The 21601-nt window shown below is 44.1% G+C and overlaps 1 pseudogene; it reads right to left on the bottom strand.

Annotated features, from left to right (window-relative positions):
- Positions 1 to 21601, bottom strand: part of LOC129014660 (putative HERC2-like protein 3) — a 35042-nt pseudogene that overhangs the window by 6419 nt on the left and 7022 nt on the right.

The raw sequence follows: 21601 nt of genomic DNA, 5'->3' as shown, positions 1-21601 counted from the left end.
GAGGCTTGTCCCTGAGAATTCATAACTACAACAGGAGTTGGCAAATTATGGCCCATGGGCCAAATCAGGCCCATCATTTGTTTCTGTAAATGAAGTTTTATGGGAACACAGCCACACCCACTCATTTATAATATGTCCAGGGCTGCTTTTGTAGTTGCAACAGAGACCATATGGCCCAAAGCTGAAAATACTATTGTGCCCTTTACAGAAAGTGCTTACCAACCCCACCCTAGAAAAAGGACAAAATAAAGATATTTTGAAACAAACAATCAGAATTAACCAAGGAAAGAATTTCACTAAAGTAAATTGAGAAAGATATGCTAAAGAAGAAGGAAATGATTTTATAAGATCTGAGAAGTAACAAATGATGGTAAGAAATGATAGTAAGCAAAGATATGCAACATTTGGCTAACTCCAAAAAAAAACCACGGTCCATATAAAAGCACCAAAACAACAACAATAATGTCTACGGCAGAGGGGAACAGGTTAGAACCCAAACACTGGGTAACAAGGGGTCACTGATTGGGAGGAGGGGAGAAATACTAATTAACTTTAGGTTTTTAAGTACCTATGTTAAAATAACCAGAGAAACAATGAAAAGAAACAGAATTCTCCTGAGAATTGTCAAAGAGGGGCTATATTTCAAACTTTTTTTTTTTTGGAGACGGAGTCTCACTCTGTCATCCAGGCTGGAGTGCAGTGGCATGATCTCGGCTCACTGCAAGCTCCACCTCCCGGGTTCACACCATTCTCCTGCCTCAGCCTCCTGAGCAGCTGGGACTACAGACGCCCGCCACCATGCCTGGCTAATTTTTTGTATTTTTAGTGGAGATTGGGTTTCACCGTGTTAGCCAGGCTGGTCTCAATCTCCTGACCTCTTGATCCGCCTGCCTCTGCCTCCCAAAGTGCTGGGATCACAGGCGTGAGTCAAGGCACCTGACCCTCAAACCTTTTTATGAGGCTAGACCACTTCGACACCTGTGCTAGCAGTCCGCCTCTGACACGGTTCACAATGACCCCTGCTTCCAAATATGCATGCTCCTGTACACAGGCACACCCCATTTGACTGTGCCTTGCTTTACTGTACCTCGCAGATACTGTTTTTTATAAACCAAAGGTCTGTGTCAACCCTACACTGATCAAGTCTATCAGCGCCATTTTTCCACCAGCATGTGCTGACTTACTGTCTCCATGTCACGTTTTGATAATTCTTGCAATATTTTAAACTTTTTCATTATTATTTTATCTGTTATGATGATCTGTGATCAGTAATGTTTGATGTTACTGTTGTACTTGTTTTGAGGCATCAAAAACCACACCCATAGAAGACGGTGAACTTACATGATAAATGTTGTGTATATTCTGATTGCTCCGCCAACCAGCGCTCTCCCATCACTCTCCCTCTCCTCAGACCTCCCTATTGTGTCCCTGAGACACAACTTATTGAAATTAGGCCACTTAATAACCCTACAGTAGCCTCTAAGAGCTCAAGTGAAAGGAAGAGTTGTGTATTTCTCACTTAAGTCGAAAGCTAGAAATGATTAAGATTAGTGAGGAGGGCATGTTGAAAGCCAAGACAGGCTGAAAGCTAGGCCTCTTGCACCAGTTACCCAAGAAAAAGTTCTTGAAGCACAATTAAGTGCAACTCTAGTAAACACACAAATGATAAGAATGCAAAACAGTCTTACTGCTGATAATAGAGAATGTTTGACCGGCATAGACAGAAGATCAAAACTGACACAACATTCCCTTAAGCCAAAGCCTAATCCAGAGCAAGGCTCTAACTCTTCAATTCCACGAAGGCTAAGAGAGGTGAGACAGCTGCAGAAGGAGTCTGAAGGTAGCAGAGATTGGTTCCTGAGGTTGGTTCCTGAGATTGGTTCCTTAAAAGGAAAGATGCCATCTTCATAACATAAAAGTGCGAGGGAAAGTAGCAAGTGCTGATGTAGAAGCTGCAGCAAGTTACGCAGAAGATCTAGCCAAGATCAGTGATGAAGGTGGCTACACTAAACAACAGGCTTTCAATGTAGATGGAACAACCGTCTATCGGAAGAAGACACCAGCTAGGACTTTCATAGCTAGAGAGAAGTCAATGTTTGCCTTCAAAGCTTCAAATCTTTTGTTAGGGGCTAATGAAGCTGGTGACTCTATTAGTTGAACTCGTTGAAGTCAATGCTCATTGACCATTCTGAAAATCTTAGGGCCCTTAAGAATTATGTTAACTCCACTCTGACTGTGCTCCAGAAATAGAACAAACCTGGATGGAAGTCAGCACATTTGTTTACAGCATGCTTCACTGAATATTTTAAGCCCACTATTGAGGCCTACTGCTCAGAAAAAAAGATTTCTTTCAAAATATTACTGCTCATTGACAATGTACCTGGTCACCCAAGAGCTCTGATGACCATGTACAGAGATTAAAGTTGTTTTCCTGCCTGCTAACACATCATCTTTTCTGCAGCTGCATGGATCAAAGAGTAATTTCAACTTTCAAATCTTGTTATTTAAGAAATACATTTCAGTCTCTACTAAAAAATACAAAAAATTAGCCAGATGTGGTGGCGGACACCTGTAGTCCCAGCTACTTGGGAGGCTGAGGCAGAAGAATGGCATGAACCTGGGAGGCAGAGCTTGTAGTGAGCAGAGATCACGCCACTGTACTCCAGCCTGGGTGACACAGTGAGACTCCGTCTCAAAAAAAGAGAAAAAAAACAAAGACATACATTTCATAAGGCTATCGCTGCCATAGACAGTGATTCTTCTAATGGATGTGGACAAACTAAATTGAAAACCTTCTGGAAAGCCATCACCATTATAAATGCCATTAAGTACATTTGTGATTCATGGGAGGAGGTGAAAATATCAACATTAACAGGGATTTGGAAGAAGTGGATTCCAACCCTCATGGATGACCTTGAGGGGTTCAAGACGAGTGGAAGAAGTGACCTCAGATGTGGTGGAAACAGCAAGAGAACTAGAATTAGAAGTGGAGCCTGAAGATGTGACTTAATAGACTATAGTATACACATACTTTTATATCCACTGGGAAACCAAGAAATTTGTGTTACTTGCTTTGTGAAGACACTTGCTTTATTGTGTTGGTTTAGAACCAAGCCTGCATACCTCCAAGTATGCCTACAGCTCCCGCTCCCTGAGTGTGGGCTGGACTTAATGACCTGCTTCTGATGAGCAGAATAGGGCAAGAACAATGGAGTGTGGTCACTTCTGTGATTCAGTTACACAGGACCGTGGCTCTGTCTCGCTCCACTCTCTCTTGCTGGTGCTCCCTCCTGCGCCTCCCTTGCTCTCGAAATAAATGGGGGGAAAAAGCAGCTAATGAAAAGTGAAAATGGGCCAGGTGCAGTGGCTCACACCTACAATCCCAGCATGCTGGGAGGCCGAGGCGGGCGGATCAATTGAGGTAAGGAGTTTCAGACCAGCTTGGCCGACATGGTGAAACTCCAACTCTACTAAAAATACAAAAATTGGCCCGGTGTGGTGGCAACCACCTGTAATTCCAGCAGCTCGAGAGGATGAGGCAGGAGAATTGCTTGAACCCGGGAGGCAGAGGCTGCAGTGAGCCAAGATCATGCCACTGTACTCCAGCCTGGGCAACAGAGCAAGACCCTGTCTCAGAAAATAAAATAAAATATTCATAGTCTTAATAATGGAAAATAAAAACATTTACTGAATGCCAAAAAATCTCCCTAAAAACCCCAATCAGTTGTGATCTACATAAAGAACAATTATGCTCTGCTTTCTAACCACAATTTTAAAGAACAAAAATATTCATCAAATGTGGGCCGGGTGCGGAGGCTCACGCCTGTAATCCCAACACTTTGGGAGGCCGTGGCAGGCAGATCATGAGGTCAGGAGTTCAAGACCAGCCTGGCCAATATGTTGAAACTCCGTCTCTGCTAAAAATACAAAAATTAGCTGGGCGTGGTGGAGGGCACCTGTAATCCTAGCTACTCAGGAGGCTAAGACAGAGAACTGCTTGAACCCGGGAGGCGGAGGTTGCAGTAAGCCAAGATCAGGCCACTGCACTCCAGCCTGAGCGACAGAGCAAGACTCCCTCTCGAGAGGAAAAACAAACAAACCGAAAATTCATCAAATGTAATAAATAAAACATATAATTTGGATTTTTCCATGTACTTAGCTTTTCTTAGAGCATCTTTTAGAATTATTGCTTCACAAAAAACACTTTGGGAAATGTTTTAATTTATTAACAAATACTGGAGGGCTAGGAAGAAGAGGTTAAAACTTTTTAAAATATACACAATGAATTACGGATACGTGAAAAAAATACAAAATTAGCCAGGCGTGGTGGCACACACCGTAATCCCAGCTACTCAGGAGGCTCAGGCAGGAGAATCGCTTGAACCCGGGAGGCAAAGTTTGCAGAGGGCCGACAAGATCCTGCCATTGCACTCCAGCCTGGGTGACAAGAGCAAGACTCCATCTCAAAAAAAAAGAAAAAGTATATATAGTAAGTTTGCACTTGGGCTACATGAAAATAATGTAAATGGCTCCTTCTCCCTGTGCATCCTTGATTCATAGGTTAAGATAACAGTAGCTGCTACATTAAGTCATGTCACTCAAAACAACTAAGCATTTTCTACATGAAGAAAGGCTGTTTTTCTAAAGGTGTTTAAACATGTTGAAGTTTTTTTAAAACTTGAGTTGTTCAATAAAAAGTACACTTCATAAATTCACATTTTAAAATAATTAGAACTACCTCATAGATGCACGGTACCTTCTAGGTTGCTAAAGACAGGCCCTGCTCAGCACAGAAGCGCAAGCTCACACAGCTTCCTGGAAGGCAAACTTGAAGTACCAGAATCAAGTTCTTTCAAGTGCTAATGCTGGTGCTCCGTTCTAGTGAAAAGCCAATTTCCCTTATCATACAGTAACTGAGCACAAGTTCACCTACTGGTTTCAGCTGATTCATTGGGCAAACGCGACACGTTCGCATGTCAGAGAACTGCACGGTGATTTTGCCCTTCAGGGTGATGCGAGTCACGGTGCCTTCTCCAAACTCATCGTGCACAACTTGGCCACCCAGGCGCAGGCGACCATCGATGCCTCCAATCACGGCCAGGACCGCCATGAGGCCCCCCACTTCAGGGTTCTCGGAGTCGGGGAAGTAGTAGTCCTCTAACTGGGCCTAGTGCAGACCAAACAGCGAGCTCGACCAGGGACACTCACGGAGCTGCCCAATCCCTACAGGTTTACCGTTCAACTAAATTAATTCTGAGACCACAAACCCACCCCTTCTGAAGGCCTTCCCGCAAAGCTGTGGGTGATGGAGCGGAGCTGGGAGTTGATGTACTTGTTGATGAACCCATTCCACTGAGTCAGGGAGTGCAGCGTGTGCAGCAGTGCCACCACCTCCTCCACCAGTGTGCTGCTGTGGGTGGCAGTCAGCGAGGCCTGAGGGCGCACCCTGCGCCGCCTCGGCGTGGACTCTGAGGAGGAAACAAGGGGAGAAGCTGCTGCACCGCTCTTCACCAGGGCATAGGGAAGGGAGACGGCCACCCACTTCTGAGTGACGGCACTACGCCGCTCTTCACCAGGGCACAGGGAAGGGAGACGGCCACCCACCTCTGAGTGACGGCACTGTGCCGCTCTTCACCAGGGCACAGGGAAGGGAGACGGCCACCCACCTCTGAGTGACGGCACTATGCCGCTCTTCATCAGGGCACAGCGAAGGGAGTCAGCCACCCACCTCTGAGTGACGGCACTACGCCGTTCTTCATCAGGGCACAGGGAAGAGAAATGGCCACCCACCTCTCAGAGACGGCATGTCAGAGGAGCAGGTAGTGAGCAAGCTCCCCAAGAAGTCAAACAGCTTCTCCATGAGGCATTTCATGTCCCTCGCCCTTTCGGTCTTGTCCCATGACGGAAGGACTTCTTGCAACAAATGCACAGCTAAGATCTGATAAAAGAAAGTTTAAAACGACAAGCATTAAAAAAAAATCTGATTAGGAAACTACAGATTGTTATTTTCTCTTTTTCTTTTGTTTTTGAGACAGAGTCTCACGCTATCACCCGGGCTGGAGTGCAGTGGCATGGTCTCGGCTCACTACAACCTCCACCTCCCAGGTTCAAGCAATTCTCCTTGCTTCAGCTTCCTGAGTAGCTGGAATTACAGGCACCCACCACCAAACCCGGCTCATTTTTTTTGGATTTTTAGTAGAGACAGGATTTCACTGTGTTGGCCAGGCTGGTCTCAAACTCCTGACCTCATGATCTACCTGCCTCGGCCTCCCAAAGTGCTGGGATTACAGGCATGAGCCACTGCACCCAGCCTCTCATTTTCTGTTCTCATAATGCTAGTAATCATGTGAAAATTTTGAGATTCATTACTTTACAGCCAAGTAATTACACTCAAGTTGATTAGTGATTAGGATTGTCAGGGATTTTAGAAAAAAGCAACACTACAGATGCATGTGTTTAATTAAAAAAGAATTATTTTTAGTTTAATTCTTAAGACAATTACACTACAGATTCTGTGAAGCAGATGAGTGAGTAGTTACAGGATTTACCACTTAAGAGAAAAGCAGGTAAACTAAAGGTTAGCAACTTACCAATTATCAAGGACCTCTGCCCCTTGCCTCCAGAAAATCTACCCTGTCACTTCTAGACCCTTTCTGCACTCGTTACTGAATAAAGGCCCCTGAATCTGAGGGCAGGGAACTTCAGTACATGGAGGCCTCTCTCAGGGAACTGGTTTTGCCTGGCAGCACATTACCTGTCTCTGCAGCGAGGCAGCAGTGAAGGGTGCGTGCCCTTCCACGACCTTCATGAGCAGCGTGATCCGCGCTGCAGGGAGCTGAGGGCGCCGCACACCTGCGGCGTGAGAGCGATGCTCCACACAAACCCCAGCGTGCACCAGCTCTGGTGTTGCTCCCTGTACACCAGCCTGTTTGGAGAAGCTGCAGGAGGGAAAATAGACATGCTTGGTAACAAGTCCCTAAAGACAAATCTCTCAAGATAAATCCTTATTTTTTTATCAACTTATTTTATTTTCTACAATAAGCTCCTTTAACATACATTGCAGTTTGTAAATTAATTCAAACTAATTCAAAGTGAGAAGTGGGAGAAAGCTTTTAAGTTAGTTCAAGAAACAATTCCGAATTTTTCTTTTTTTTTTTTTAGAGATGGGCTCTCACTATGTTGCCCAGGCTGTTCTAAAACTCCTGGGATCAAGTGTTTCTCCTGCCTTGCCCTGCCGAATAGCTGGGACTACAGGCATTTTTAAAACCTCCTAAGGATGTGTAGTAAAAGTAGTTAGGGAATTTTAGCTATGCATTGTTTCTAGGCAATAGGAAAATGATCTATAATTCAAATAGCAGTACTTTGCAACAATGCATCTATTATATTTTTAATTTCATGTTTTAAATATCTCCACAATCTTACTTATATTTAATCTGCATCACTTACTTTTTTTGTATTTTCAGTAGAGAGTTTCCAATCCAAGTTTAATACATCTGCATTAACAAAATGAGTTTTTCACTAGGTTTACACCATTGGATTCTGGCACCAGTGGGCCCACCTCTGCTCTGCCTGGCTCCAGGACTCCACTACTCCCTGAATGGAGGCTGAGGCTTGGAGGCTGGGCCCCCCGAGGGACCCCGCCCACAGCCCCACAGGACCTGCTCTCCCTCCCACCTCCCCCACCCTGCCCTCAGCTATCCAAGCTTATGAGGACACCTGCCTTCCTTCAGCACACTCACATGAGCTCACACACACACACTCTCACACCCTCATATGCATCCTCACACTCACACCCATACTAAGTTATTCAGACACACTCATGGGCACTCACACACCCATCCTCACACTCTCAGGTGCACTCACACCACTGTCGCAATCACACACACACAATCCCAGTCACACGTATGCACACACAACCTACGATGCAAGCTGACACACACTCCTATGCACTCTCACATACACTTACCCCTCCCAATGCATACAAAAACTCACATATGTACTCACGCTCCTAAACACTAGTCACAACTGATTACTCACCTACTCACACCTTTACCCACACACTTTCTCACTTTACACTCACACCTATACTGTTATAACCTCCCACTCACTGACATGAGCAAAATGCTCACATTCACTCACACGCATTCACAATAACGTCACTCGTGCTCACACTGACACAAGGCACTCATACACATTTACACAAATGCTTGCAGTCAATCGCACACTTACACACTTGTGCTGCCACCCACTCATACTTCCTCACACTCACCAAGCCTGACTCACACTTCATCTCATTCGCACACCCAGTAATCCCCTCACACTCATGCCCCCCTCGTGCTCACCCTCACACACACACACTGGCTCAATGCACTGATGCTTTCACTCCCACTTCACCTGAATGTAGTCACCTGCCCACTCACACGCTCTCATGGACATACACACTACTCACATAAATGCACGCATACACACACCCACACAACCACATGCTACAAACACACCATCACACTTGCAACACAAACGCTCAGCCACTTGCCCATCGACTGCTAACACACTCACTCTCATCAATATGTGCGGACTCTCCAGCACACCACTAATACACGCATGCTCTCACACACACTGGAGCACGCCCACATACCCACCCACACTCACATGTGCTCACTCTCAGTCACAGGCACACTCACCCCACTCCCTCAGCTCACATTTCTCATACTTACTCTCCACACACACAAACACTTTATGGATTAAACTGTGCCTGTTCCCCGACCTCACATACATTCGGAACCTCAGAATATGATCTTATTTAATGAGGTCTTTGTAGACGTCATTAAGGTAAGAATTTAGGTGACATCAAAAGAAACTCAATGAAAGAGTCCTTTCAGAGACAGAAAAGGACATGCAGAACACAGGGGCAGAGGCCATGTGAAGACGCAGGCAGAGACTGGCACAATGCATCCCCACACCGAGGAAGCCTGGAGCTCCCAGAAGCTGGACGAAGTAAAGAAGGACCTTCCCCTAGAGCCTGTGGAGGGAGCATGGCCCTGCCCGCACCTGAATTTGGGACTTCTGGTCTCCAGAACTCTGAGAGAACAAATTTGTTGTTTGAAGCCAGTGTTAGGCGTTGAATTCAGAATTGCAAAATTCGTATGTTGAAGCCTTAACCCCTACCATACCTTAGCAGGTGACCTTGTTTGGAAATAAGGTCACTGCAGATGTAATCAGTTTGATGAGGCTGAATGACGTCCTTATGAAAAGGGGAGATTTGGAGGCGACTCACACACAGGGAGAATGCCATGTGAAGATGACGGCAGAGATCGGGGTGTCACCTCTACAAGCCAAGGAACAGTAAAGAGACCAGCAAACACCAGAAGCTGGGGCAGAGCCCTGAAGCAGCTTCTCCCTCACAGCCCCAGAAGGAACCACCCTTGATCTCAGCCTTCCAGCCACCAGAACAATGAGAATTTCTACTGTGTAAGCCCCCAAGTTTGTAGTACTTTATAACAGCAGTGACAGGAAATGAATCCACACACATCCACACCCACCCACCCACACGCACACCCAGACACGACAAGCTTGCGGCCCCCAGCGCAGACTCCCTGGGCCCTCGATCTCTCATTCCATACATGTCTGTCGTTCCGCTTTCCACTAACATTTGCAGCAGTCCACATAAAGTCTTGGCAGCTTCGCTCTGCATGATCTCAGCATGAACTCCAGCAGACAGACAAAGAGACTGCAGTAAGTTAACAGTGCTGGTAAACATCATTGCAGTGGGGTGAATGTTCCTTTCAGTTTGTTCGGCTTCTAAAAAAAAAATCAAAATAACAAATGATATTGGGAGCCCCAGCCTCTTGGATGGTCTTACCAAGCCCAGCCATGTGAAGCTTCACATGTCTTTTAGGAACAGCTAAGAAATGTCACGAAACCTCCTCCCACAACCTGGATCTCCACAGATAGGATCTAGCTTTCTTGGTGCACCCCTAAATTCTCACCTCTGCTTCCCTAGAAGTGATAAAGTGCTGACTAACTCCACATTACATGAAGAGTTCAGAGTCAGGGACCGCAGAGAAAAGGTAAAGGCAGGTAGAAGGTGGGGTGTGCTCCGGCGGGGGCTCTCACTGGAGGAGGAGGTGATGGACCGAGACTGCAGGGCAATTCCACCAGGCCTCGGCTCACTCGCTCAGATGCAGGCTCAGCACCAACCACATGAGACTCACTGGTGGTGCAGCTGCCCCCACCTGGCCACCACATTCTCAAAGAGGGGTGGGTGCACACATGAGAGGAAAATGCAGAAAGTCAGTTCAAGCCAGATTGTTGGATCCCACAGCCACTCCACACACCTGCATCGGAGGTGCTTGGGAGCTTACTTAAATTGCAGGCTCCGAGGACAGAGCGCCAGCTGCAGGTGCGTCCTGACATCCCATTCTAAGGCCCAGATGGCAGTGGTGGCAGCCAGCACCTGCACAGTTTGTGGGCTGCCTTGGACTAAATGCCTTCCTGAGTCACCCACCAGAGTCGTCCTCTGTGTCCGAGTCCTCTGCTGAGGGCTGTGCAGCGACTGGCAGCTCTGCCACCTTGAGGTCATATTTTCCTTCTTTCCCCATCCTGTAGGAGTTGGTGCTGTCCGTGTCCCACTGGACTCTTATCCACCCGTCCTCTCCCAGCTCACCAATCACTCAGCCTAGGCCTGGAGGAGGCCCATCCTGAGAAAGCCAAAGGAGAGATCAGTTAGGAGGGTGCGTGCCCCGCCCTGGTCCTTCCATGGCTCCCAGCAGACCTGCCACACAGATTTCGCCATATGCCACCCTGTCTGTCAGGGGCTGTCCCCAGAAACAGATTTCACCTCTCCTACAAAATGTGTGCTTGCATCATTTTAAATTAAATGGCATAAAATAACGTGATCATGCTGCTTTACCAAGGAAGTCAGGGAAATCTCATCTCAATGAGGATCCTCTAAGTCAATGCAGAGACAGGGCTTTGCAGCAAGTCCTGACCCCTCAGTCCCTCACAGGCCTTGCAAGAGCAGAAACCTGAAACAAGCACCAGCACCTCCACATTCCCTTTGCTTCAGTTTCCCCCGGGCTCCAGGGGGAAGCTCTGTTTCTCACTTCTGCAGGAGAAAGCTGTTTCTAGAATGGATGCTGCTGTCTCCAGACACTGCTATTTCTAAGATGACTGTGACAAAGCCGGGGCTTACCAGCATGGCTGAGAAAAGCTAGACAGACCACGGGAAGGTGAACACTGCCCTAACTTAGCTAGGGCTGTGGTAAGTGACTTCCACCTGGGGGCACCTGGCAGAGATTTAGAAGAGGCCTGCGATGAGGGAAAATGGAGACATGGCCACAGGCCCATGAAGTATATCCCTAACTACTGGGTTCAGGGCACTTCGCAGCACATGCCATCAGCTCACAGGGGCAGCACCTGGGCTTCCTGCCGCAGAGCCTTCACTACACCAACTTTCAGGATGAGATTTACTCTCTTGCTCACTCTCACTCTTGTTCCAGTGACCCATCAAACTGAGCCTCATGCCAGTGAGTTTCCTGAAAAGAGCTGCCTCTCTTTCCAGACTTGATTCTGCTCAGATGCCCTACTTATGATTCCCTACTTGTGTTCACTCCCTTCAGCTGCTTGGGAACCAACACCTGTGTCATCGATCAACCGACACATCCTGGATTATTCCAATTTCCACCCACCAATATCATACACACCTGTGCAGAAGATAACTAATGTGTGGCTAATGTGTTCCCATCAAATCTCTGAGTACCTGACCACCCCATTTCCAGTCCACACCTCTCATGACCCTCGTTCCAATCTTCATCATGGCAGCCAGTTCTGGCCCTGAAACAGGGAGCTGCACAGGAGCCGTTTCCTTCCTTGTTTCTTCCAAAACTGTGGCAGAAGCACCTTGAGCAGAAGCGTTCATATCTTCCTCAACATTGTCACAACTGGGGCCTGACAGAGCGTCAAAAACAATAGCTGAGCCAACAAGTAGCTGCAGTGTCCCCTTAATACACACAAAACATTTAAAAAGTACTAATGAAGATCATAATTTTGAAGAATCCATACTATATGCTTTATCAATTAATATAATACTATCAATATTTTACTGATGTAGGATAAAAAGAAGACAAACTGAAGAACGAAATACATAAATAGGCTAAGAAGATATAAAAGATATTAAAATGCTCAGTAAAGCTACTTTCTCTACTTCTAGGAGTTACTCCCCTGAAAAAGCAAAATAACTGAGTTAGAAAGATACTCATCACATTTTTTACTAATAGAAAAACAAAGATAACTACCTAAATATCTAACAGTGGGAAACTAACAAACTTTAATCATGGTTCTGTGCAGAAGACAGCTAACAGCTGGCCCGAGATACGACCTCAGACAGGATTGCTGCAGGCTAGCCCTCGGCTGGAGTCTGGATCTCAGGAGGACTCCCCCACTCCCTAGGTGGGAGGTGTGGTTTGCTGTGCCTGAACTGTCTGTACAAACAATGTGTTCTGTGCTGAAACCTGTTTTCCTTGTTCTGGAACTTGGTACGTGCCAGGCAGGGGGTACCTGTGTGATCAGCCCCGATGGAAACCCTGGGCCTGGAGTCTCTACCCAGCTTCCCGGCAGACAGCACTTGACACGGCTCAGTGCCAGGGCAGTTAAGCTCGTCCTGTGTGGATCCTGTGGAAGCTTGTACCTGCTTTCCTCTGGACTTTACCCATGTCCTTTTTCATGATTTTGCTCTGTGTCCCTTCACTGTAATAAACTATAGCCCTGGGTACAACTACATGCTGAGTCTTGTGAGTCCTCCTGGCCAACCATCAAACCTGGAGACCCCTGACAGTTGGTGCCCTGGGTGGCTACAGAGTCACCCATAGCATGAAACAGAAGCTGAGCTGCTGTCACCTGAGAGAAGTAAAACTTACCAATGGATTTGAAAATAGGAGGCTAACCCTAGGAGAGTAGGCTAGATTTTTAACCCCCCTTTTCCCACTTGCTAAACTGAGAGGGGGTGGGAGTGCGGTTCTGCTAACTCCCTTGATTTTAGTTTCTCCTCCAGGTGGGAGGGGAGAAGATCCAAACAGTCCCAAAGGGGGGCTTGGGTGGACCAAAAAATGTAAAAAGTTTGTGTTTCTCTCTCTTCCAAGAGAGCAAAAAAGGATATTCAGTTCCCAGGGCTGGAGCAAAACTTTAGATAAACTAGTGGAGGAAATAGCCTTTCCTTTAGCCTAGCCGCTACTTTAGGGCCCCCAGGAAGGGGCCCCAAGGAAGGGACAGGAGTTGCATTCCAGGTGGATCTCCCAGTATCCCCTGGGCAGCTATACTGTTAACTCTGTAAAGACTGAATTTATTGTTAAGGGCTTGAATACATTTGCAGCCAAAACTGGGGGGAATTTTTTATTTTACATAGCTTTATGTTTTGTGGCTGTTACATGTGGATGTATACATTACGCTGGTATAAAATATTATATGCTTATAATTTCTTAAATGATAAGAAGGATACCCTGATCAGGGCAAGCTGCAAATATAGACAGATATTCATGAGACACAACCTCCTTGCTTTTTGCAGCTAGTGGGCCAGATGAAATTTAAACACATGAATACTATCAACAGAACAAGTCCCCATACTTAATGATTTGTGCTGTGATTTTCATTATTGGAACCTCCGGGGAAAAAGAAGACAACATAAAAAGGCCATTTCTCGATGGAGATATGCTTTTGTAATTTTTAAATGCAACTTTTCGTTGTTAATGAGGCCTCAAGAAATGAGATGTAACTCTTACTAGATGATTCTTTTCAGCTGTAATACACATATTAAAATATATATTTAACACAACATATAAATATATAAATTAAAAAATAATTATATATATATATATATACACACAGAGAGAGAGAGAGACAGACAGACAGACAGATAGATAGAAAGATTCCCCCCACCCCCAAGACAGGATTTCACTCTGTCGCCCAGGCTGGAGTGCAGTGGCTTGATCTCCGCTCACTGCAACCTCTGCCTCCCTGGCTCAAGCAATCCTCCCACCTCAGCCTCCCAGGTAGCTGGGACCACAGGCACACACCACTATGCCCAGCTAATTTTCATATTTTTTGTAGAGACAGGGTTTCGCTATGTTGCCCAAGTTGGTCTCAAACTCCTGAGCTCAAGCAATCCACCCACCTCAGCCTCCCAAAGTGCTAGGATTACAGCCTGGCCTGATACATATTTTTGAATGGATTAATGTGAACTCTAAGACTGATGTGATTAAAAGAGCTTGGGAAAACCTTGCTTTTTCACTGTGACTTTGACAACTGGCCCTGCAGCATCTCAGTTTTAGCCAAAGAACACCACCATAAACCAATCAGATCTAACAGACATATACAGAACATCTCACCAAAAAGAGCAGAATACACAGTCTTCTCAAATATACCACAGAACACTCTCTTAGACTGAACAGACCATATGTTAGGCCACAAAGTCTCAAATTTAAACAGACTAAAATCATACAAATTACCTCTCCAACCAAAAGGAAATGATGAGAAATTAATAACAAAAGGAAAAGTGGAAAATTCACAAGTATATGAAAATTAAACAACATACGGTAAACAATCAGTGGGTCAAAGAAGAAATCACAAGGGAAATTAGAAAATACTATGAGATGAATGAAAACACAACATACCAAAACTTCTGTGCTGCGCCAAAAGCAGGGCTAAAAGGGGCAATTATACTATAAAAGTCTGAATTTACAAAAGATGATCTCAAATCAATAATTCTACATCTGGAAGAACAATAAGAACACAATAAAAACCAAAGTTAGGCCAGGTGTGGTGCCTCACACCTGTAATCCCAGCATTTTTGGGAGGCTGAGGCAGGTGGAAAACTTGAGCCCAGGAGGTTGAGGCTGCAGTGAGCCATGACTGCGCCACTGTACTTCAGCCTCAGGGACAAAGTAAGACCCTGTCTCAAAACAAAGACAAAAACAAAAACAAAAAAATACAAAGCAGAAAGAAGGAAATGATAGAGATTAGAACAGCCAAAAATTAAATAGAGAATAGAAAAATAATCTACAAAACCAAAAGTTTGGTTTCTGGCAAGAACAAAAAATCTGAAAAGCTTTTGGTAAATTAAGAAAAAAAGAGGCCAGGCAAGGTGGCTCACGCCTGTAATCCCAGAACTTTAGGAAGCTGAGGTGGGCGGATAACGAGGTCAAGAGATCGAGACCATCCTGGTCAACATGGTGAAACCCCGTCTCCACTAAAAATACAAAAAAATTAGCCGGGCATGGTGGCAGGCACCTGTAATCCCAGCTACTTGGGAGGCTGAGGCAGGAGAATCACTTGAACCCGGGAGGCGGAGGTTGCAGTGAGCTGAGACTGTGCCACTGCACTCCAGCCTGGCAACTGAGCGAGACTCCATCTCAAAAAAAAAAAAAGAAAAAAAGAGAAAAGATGCAAATAACATCAGAAATGTAAGTGGAGACACTACTACCAACATAAAAATAAAGAGTATAAAAGAACACTGTGAACAACTGTATGCCAACAAATAAAATAGCCTAGATAAAATGGTCACATTCCTAGAAACATACATTACCCAAACTGACTCAAGAAGAAATAGAAAATCTGAATAGACCTGTAACAAGTAAAGAGACTGAATCGGTAATTAAAAATCTTTCAGGCCAGGCACGGTGGCTCAAGCCTGTAATCCCAGCACTTTGGGAGGCCGAGGCAGGTGGATCACAAGGTCAGGAGATCAAGACCATCCTGGCTAACACGGTGAAACCCCGTCTCTACTAAAAATACAAAAAATTAGCTGGGTGTTGTGGCGGGCGCCTGTAGTCCCAGCTACTCGGGAGGCTGAGGCAGGAGAATGGCGTGAACCTGGGAGGCGGAGCTTGCAGTGAGCTGAGATCGCACCACTGCAGTCCAGCCTGAGCAACAGTGTGAGACTCTGTCTCAAAAAAAAAAAAAACAAAAAAACAAAAAAACAACAAACCTTTCAACAAAGAAAAGCTTAGCTGGTCAACTCTACCAAACATTTAAAGCAGAATTGACACCAATCCTCAAACTCTTCTAAAAATAGAATATATGGGAACACTACCTAGTTCATTCCATGAGGCCATTATTACCCTAACTGTAAAACAATAAAATATTGCTGAAAGAAATTAAAGAGGACAGAAATAAATGGAAAGACATTCCACATTCAGAGAATGGATGTTAACATTGTTAAGATGGCACTATTCTCCAAAACAATCTACAGATTCAATCCCTAGCAAAAATCCCAATGGTCTTCTTTGCAGATATGGAAAAGCCAGCCTTGAAGTCCATATGAAAATGCAAGGGACCCAAAGTAGCCAAAATAATCTTGAGAAAGAAAACACACTTCTCAATTTTAAAACAGTACAAAACTACAATGTTTAAAACAGTGTGGTACCTGCATAATTATCAACATATAGAATGTGATAATGTAATTGAGAGTCCAGAAATAAACCTAAATATCTGCAGCCAACTGATTTTTGCCAAGGGTACCGAGAACTTCAGGGAAAGAACAGTCCTCAACAAGTGGTATTGAAACAATCAGATCATCCAAAGAAAAAGGCTGGACTCTTATCTTACACTGTGTAAAAGAAATTACCTAAAAATGGACCAAAGATCTAAATATAAGAGCTAAAACTATAAAACTTACAGAAAAAAACATGAGATGAGGATAATCTTCATCAACCTTGTATTTGGAAATGGCTTTTTCCATCTATCAAAAGCATAGACGACAAAAGAGAAACAGATAAATTGAACTTCATCAAAATAAAAAACTTCTCTATCAAAGGAAATACAATCCAGAGAACAGGAGAAAATACCCTCAAATTATATATCTGATAAAGGTCTACAGATCTGTGAAGGTCTAGTATACACGAAATTTTTAAAGAGTCTGAGGACTGGTGTTAATTCTTCTTTAAATATTTGGCACACTTATATAGTGCATTTATTGGTACAACAAGAAGATGATGACAAATAACCCTATTTAAAAAGGAGAAAGGGGCTGGGTGCAGTGGCTCACACCTGTTATCCCAGCACTTTGGGAGGCCAAGGCAGGCAGATCACCTGAGGTCAGGAGTTCCAGACCAGCCCGGCCAACATGGCGAAACCCCATCTCTACCAAAAACACAAAAATTAGCCCGGTGTGGTGGTGTGTGACTGTAATCCCAGCTACTTGGGAGGCTGAGGCAGGAGAAGCGCTTGAACCCAGGAGGCAGAGGTTGCAGTGAGCCGAAACCCCATCTCTACCAAAAATACAAAAATTAGCCCGGTGTGGCGGTGTGTGACTGTAATCCCAGCTACTTGGGAGGCTGAGGCACGAGAAGCGCTTGAACCCAGGAGGCAGAGGTTGCAGTGAGCCGAGATCGTGCCACTGCCCTCCAGCCTGGGCAACAGAGTGAGACTCCGTCTCAAAAAAATAAAATAAAAAATAGAGAAAGGGACTTGAATAGACACTTCTCCAAAGAAGATATACAAATGGCCAACAAGCACAAACATGTAAAGAAGCTCAATGTCATTCGTCATTAGTGAAATGCAAATCAAAATCACAATGAGATACCACTTCACACCCACTAGGATGGCCTTAATCCAAAAAAAAAAAAAAAAAAAAAAAGAAAACCACAAAAAATAGTGTTGGCAGTGAAGTAGAGAAACTGGAATCCTGCAATCCTGCCCACTGGTGGTGGGAATGTAAAAATGATACGGCACTGTGGAAAAGTTTGGTAGTTTCTTAGTAAGTTACACACAGTTGTACCATATGACCCTGTAATTCCAGTCCTAGGTGTATAATCAAAAGAACTAGAAACAAGTGTTCAAACAAGTATTTGTATATAAATGTTCCTAGCAGCACTATTCACAAAAGTCAAAAGGCAAAACCAACCCAAATGTCCATCAACAGATAAATGAATAAACAAAATGTTATTACATATTCATACAATGAAATCTTTTTCAGCCATAAAAATAAAGTACTGATATATACCAAATGAAATAACCCAGACACAAAGGCCACAAACGGTATGATTCCATTTATATGAAATATCCAGGATATGCAAATCCATAGACAGAGAAAGCAGATTTGTGACTATCAGGGGCTGGAGAGCAGGGTGAGTCAGGACTGATGGCTAAATGGGGTGCATTTATAGTGATGAAAAAGTTCTACAACTAGACAGTGGTGATGACTCTAGAAAATTGTGAATATATTTAATACCGCTGAATTGCGATGTTAAAATGCTACACTTTCTGCTATTTGTGTCTTACCATAATTTACAAAAAGCTTAAAAAAAAAAAAAAGAAATCAAAGCAAAATCTTGACGTTTTCCCAAAGGCTCTCAAGCCGGTGCAGACCTACCAATCAGGCGCAGTGCCGTCTGAGCGAGGGCCAGCGTGCTGGAATTGAGCAGGAGGTCGACGTTGTTTGTGCCGTGCTGCAGGGTGAGCATGCTGAGCATCACCAGGAGGAAGCGGGCTTGCGGGATGGTCCCCAGGCTCGGTCCTGACACGTTCTCATTGGTGATGGTTTGCAGGGGAACCGGCTGGATACCTAATAAGCATTGACACCCACTGACATTTCTTGTGCGTGGATACAAGAATAAACATAATGCAGAAAGCACGGGTGATTACTCTAAACTTCTGACTATTTTTCAGTGGTTTCCACAGAGTGGGCAGCTCTGTCATGCTGCACGATGGGTCTACCCCCTGTATTCTGTGCACAGGTCGTTCCATCTGTCTACAGGACTTAGCATGGTGCTCTCTGAATACCCTGGTGCCCTATTCCATTCCTTCCATTTCAAATATAAAAGTTATGCCTCACTTTTCCTCCACAAAACCAATCCAATCAACTCTCTGTAGATGCTCAAACTATACAGGAAATAAATATTAATATAGGACACAGACACTTTAGGATATGTGGTGATACACATAAAAATGTAAAAATGTAAAAATGTTATACTAGAGTACTTCAACATTGTGTCTCCTGCTAAATTTTAAAGTTTTGTTTAAAATCTGAGAAAGCTGACAGCAGCATAGATTATACAAGTACAAAGTACAAACACAGTCTTCTCAAAAGCAAAAATTGGCATTTGCAAGTTTCCACAACATATAATTAAAGGCAAACTATAAAATAACATTGATGCAACTGTTGACTCACCAAACTCTTTAAATTTGGCACTGGCATCCATCAAAACATTTCGAATGTTCTGAACAGCCCAAGCATACAGCTTGCCAAAGGTGACTTCCAGCAGCATCCGATTAAAAGGTGGGATCAAATCAACATCCTTTAAACAATCAGTAAGAGGTTCCCTTTCAAATAAAGATAAAGAATTTGACTCGGGACACTGCCAGACTTCTAACTGTTACAGAACAACATTTTGTTGCCGCAGCTTCCTTAATTAAGAAAAATATGCTAACGTTTTACCCTATATCGATTCCCTCAGGAATAAGTCTTTGCCATCCACAAAACATCGCATACTGCACAGATGGAAGTAAGAAATTCTTGCTCACCAGTTTTAAAATTGTATCTATCCCTTCCAGGCGAATCCCTGCTCTCTCCAACTGCAAAATATCAATGCATACAGTTAAGTGTTATGTATATTACCCAATGCAGACATGCGTTTCTCATCAAATGTTACCTGTTTTAGTAGACACTTTCTCATTTTTTCCACATCCACCGGTTCCGCCTTAAGGGCAAATTCAGCAATTGTACTGAGGAGTGGAGACTGCGGATAAAGACCCTGCACATTCTGCTTCAACCACTTGTATTTGTGAACACCTGTAACAGTACTCAACAGCAGCTGCCATTTGTCCTAACAAAGGAAAACCATTTTCATCATTTGTCTACCCTATTTAATATTAAACTGTGCTCTAAAAGTTATTCAAGTAAAATATAAATAATGCTCATAGGTTTAAATTGGTTAAAATGTTAAATTTAGTCATTAATACATGGTTTTAAAACTATGCTATAAATATAAGTGAATTTCTAATCTCTATACTAATATATGTTGGAACAGGCTAGCTTGGCATACAAAGTTAAGTTATGGTTCAATTTAATGGCCACAGGGCCCAGCACTGTTTCTGGAACAAAGAATATATTTAAGGAATGAATGGTGAATAATTAATGATACAATCTAGTACCAAAAATAAAAGGAAACCCTTCTCCAGCTACAGCTCTGACCAAGACATCATAAGTCAAGTTCATGAAGCATCACTGGGGCCATATTTCTAACAATCGCCCGTCCCTCCCTCTGGATGCTCAGGTACAGAGGTACGAGACTGTGGATTCCTTTGCTATGTGCTATGATTCTATTCAGCCAACCTCAGAATCACAGAAAATACTGCACCTTGGGTGATTTAATTGCAATGGGTCTCTTGTCCACATTTATTGGACTGTGAGGCAAAATGCAAGCTTCTTCTAAATCACTCCATTTCCAATTTTTTCTTCATCATCTATAGATTCTGGCTTCTTAGGAACTGTGTTTTAAAACATCATTCACTATAAAAATCATATACTTAAATATTAATTTTAAATTAAGAAATACTTAGATTTACATGAAGGACAAATATTTCATTCAAATAAACATCTGAACAACATTATAAATTGCAATGCTCAACAACAAGAGTGAAATGATCACCCTGGCAGAACAAAAAGACAAAGTGAGAGTGCGACGAGGGGAGAAGCCCCGAAGCAGGGGAAGCCCGGCAGCCAGCAAGCTCTTCCTCAAGTGCCAGAGAGTGAACATTTGAGTCTTTCAGGCCATGCAGTCTGTTGCAAATACTCAACTCTGCTGCTGCAGCACAAAAAGTAACCACAGATAAAGCAATAGGTGTGGCTGTGCTCCCGTAAAACTCTATTTATGGTGCTACAATTTTAGCTTCATGTAGTTTTCATGTGTCAAAAATAATATACTTCTTTTAATTGTTAAAAAAACAATTTCAAACTGGAAAAAAAAAAAAAGGTCTTAGTCCATGGGCAACACAAAGCAAGCAAGAGGTGGAATTTGGCCCACAGTTCCTGGCTTGTCCACCCTGGTCCAGTTCAGTGGTTCTGTTAGTGTGTAACTGAATCAATTGAATTCACTGTGATATGTGGAATTTCCTCCCTATATTTTATCTTTTAAAATTTTTGGTCTAAATCTCCTCAGCATATAATATAAAAAATAAGCAACATGATAATACACCTGGGCAGTAAAGAGCTAACAGAGCAGGCCGGGGTTGCTCAGACCCTGCAAATTCCCAAGGAAGGTCTGTCCCTTCAGGATTGGTCCTTCTTCTAGGAGCTGAGCTCTGAGCCCTTGGAACACCCTGCCTGATAAGTTTTTTGGTATACCTGACACCCAGGACCTTGTGGCAGTGGTCTGGCCAGGTAGTTTATGCTAATGATGTGACTTGCGAGGGACCACTTGTTTTTGCACCGGGGCACTGGAGTCTGAGTAATTGAGGTCAGTCACATGGGCACTGCCTGCATATGTGACTGGCCCCCAACAAAAACTCTAGACTCGAGGCTCAGGTGCGCTGGCCCGGTTAACATTTCTTCACACATGATGTGACACACTTGCTGGGAGAGCTAAGCACATCCACGTGACGCCACTGGGGA

This window comes from Pongo pygmaeus, chromosome 16 (assembly GCF_028885625.2).
Source record: "Pongo pygmaeus isolate AG05252 chromosome 16, NHGRI_mPonPyg2-v2.0_pri, whole genome shotgun sequence".
In the NCBI taxonomy this organism is placed as follows: domain Eukaryota; kingdom Metazoa; phylum Chordata; class Mammalia; order Primates; family Hominidae; genus Pongo; species Pongo pygmaeus.
This window is presented reverse-complemented; position numbering and strand designations above follow the sequence as displayed.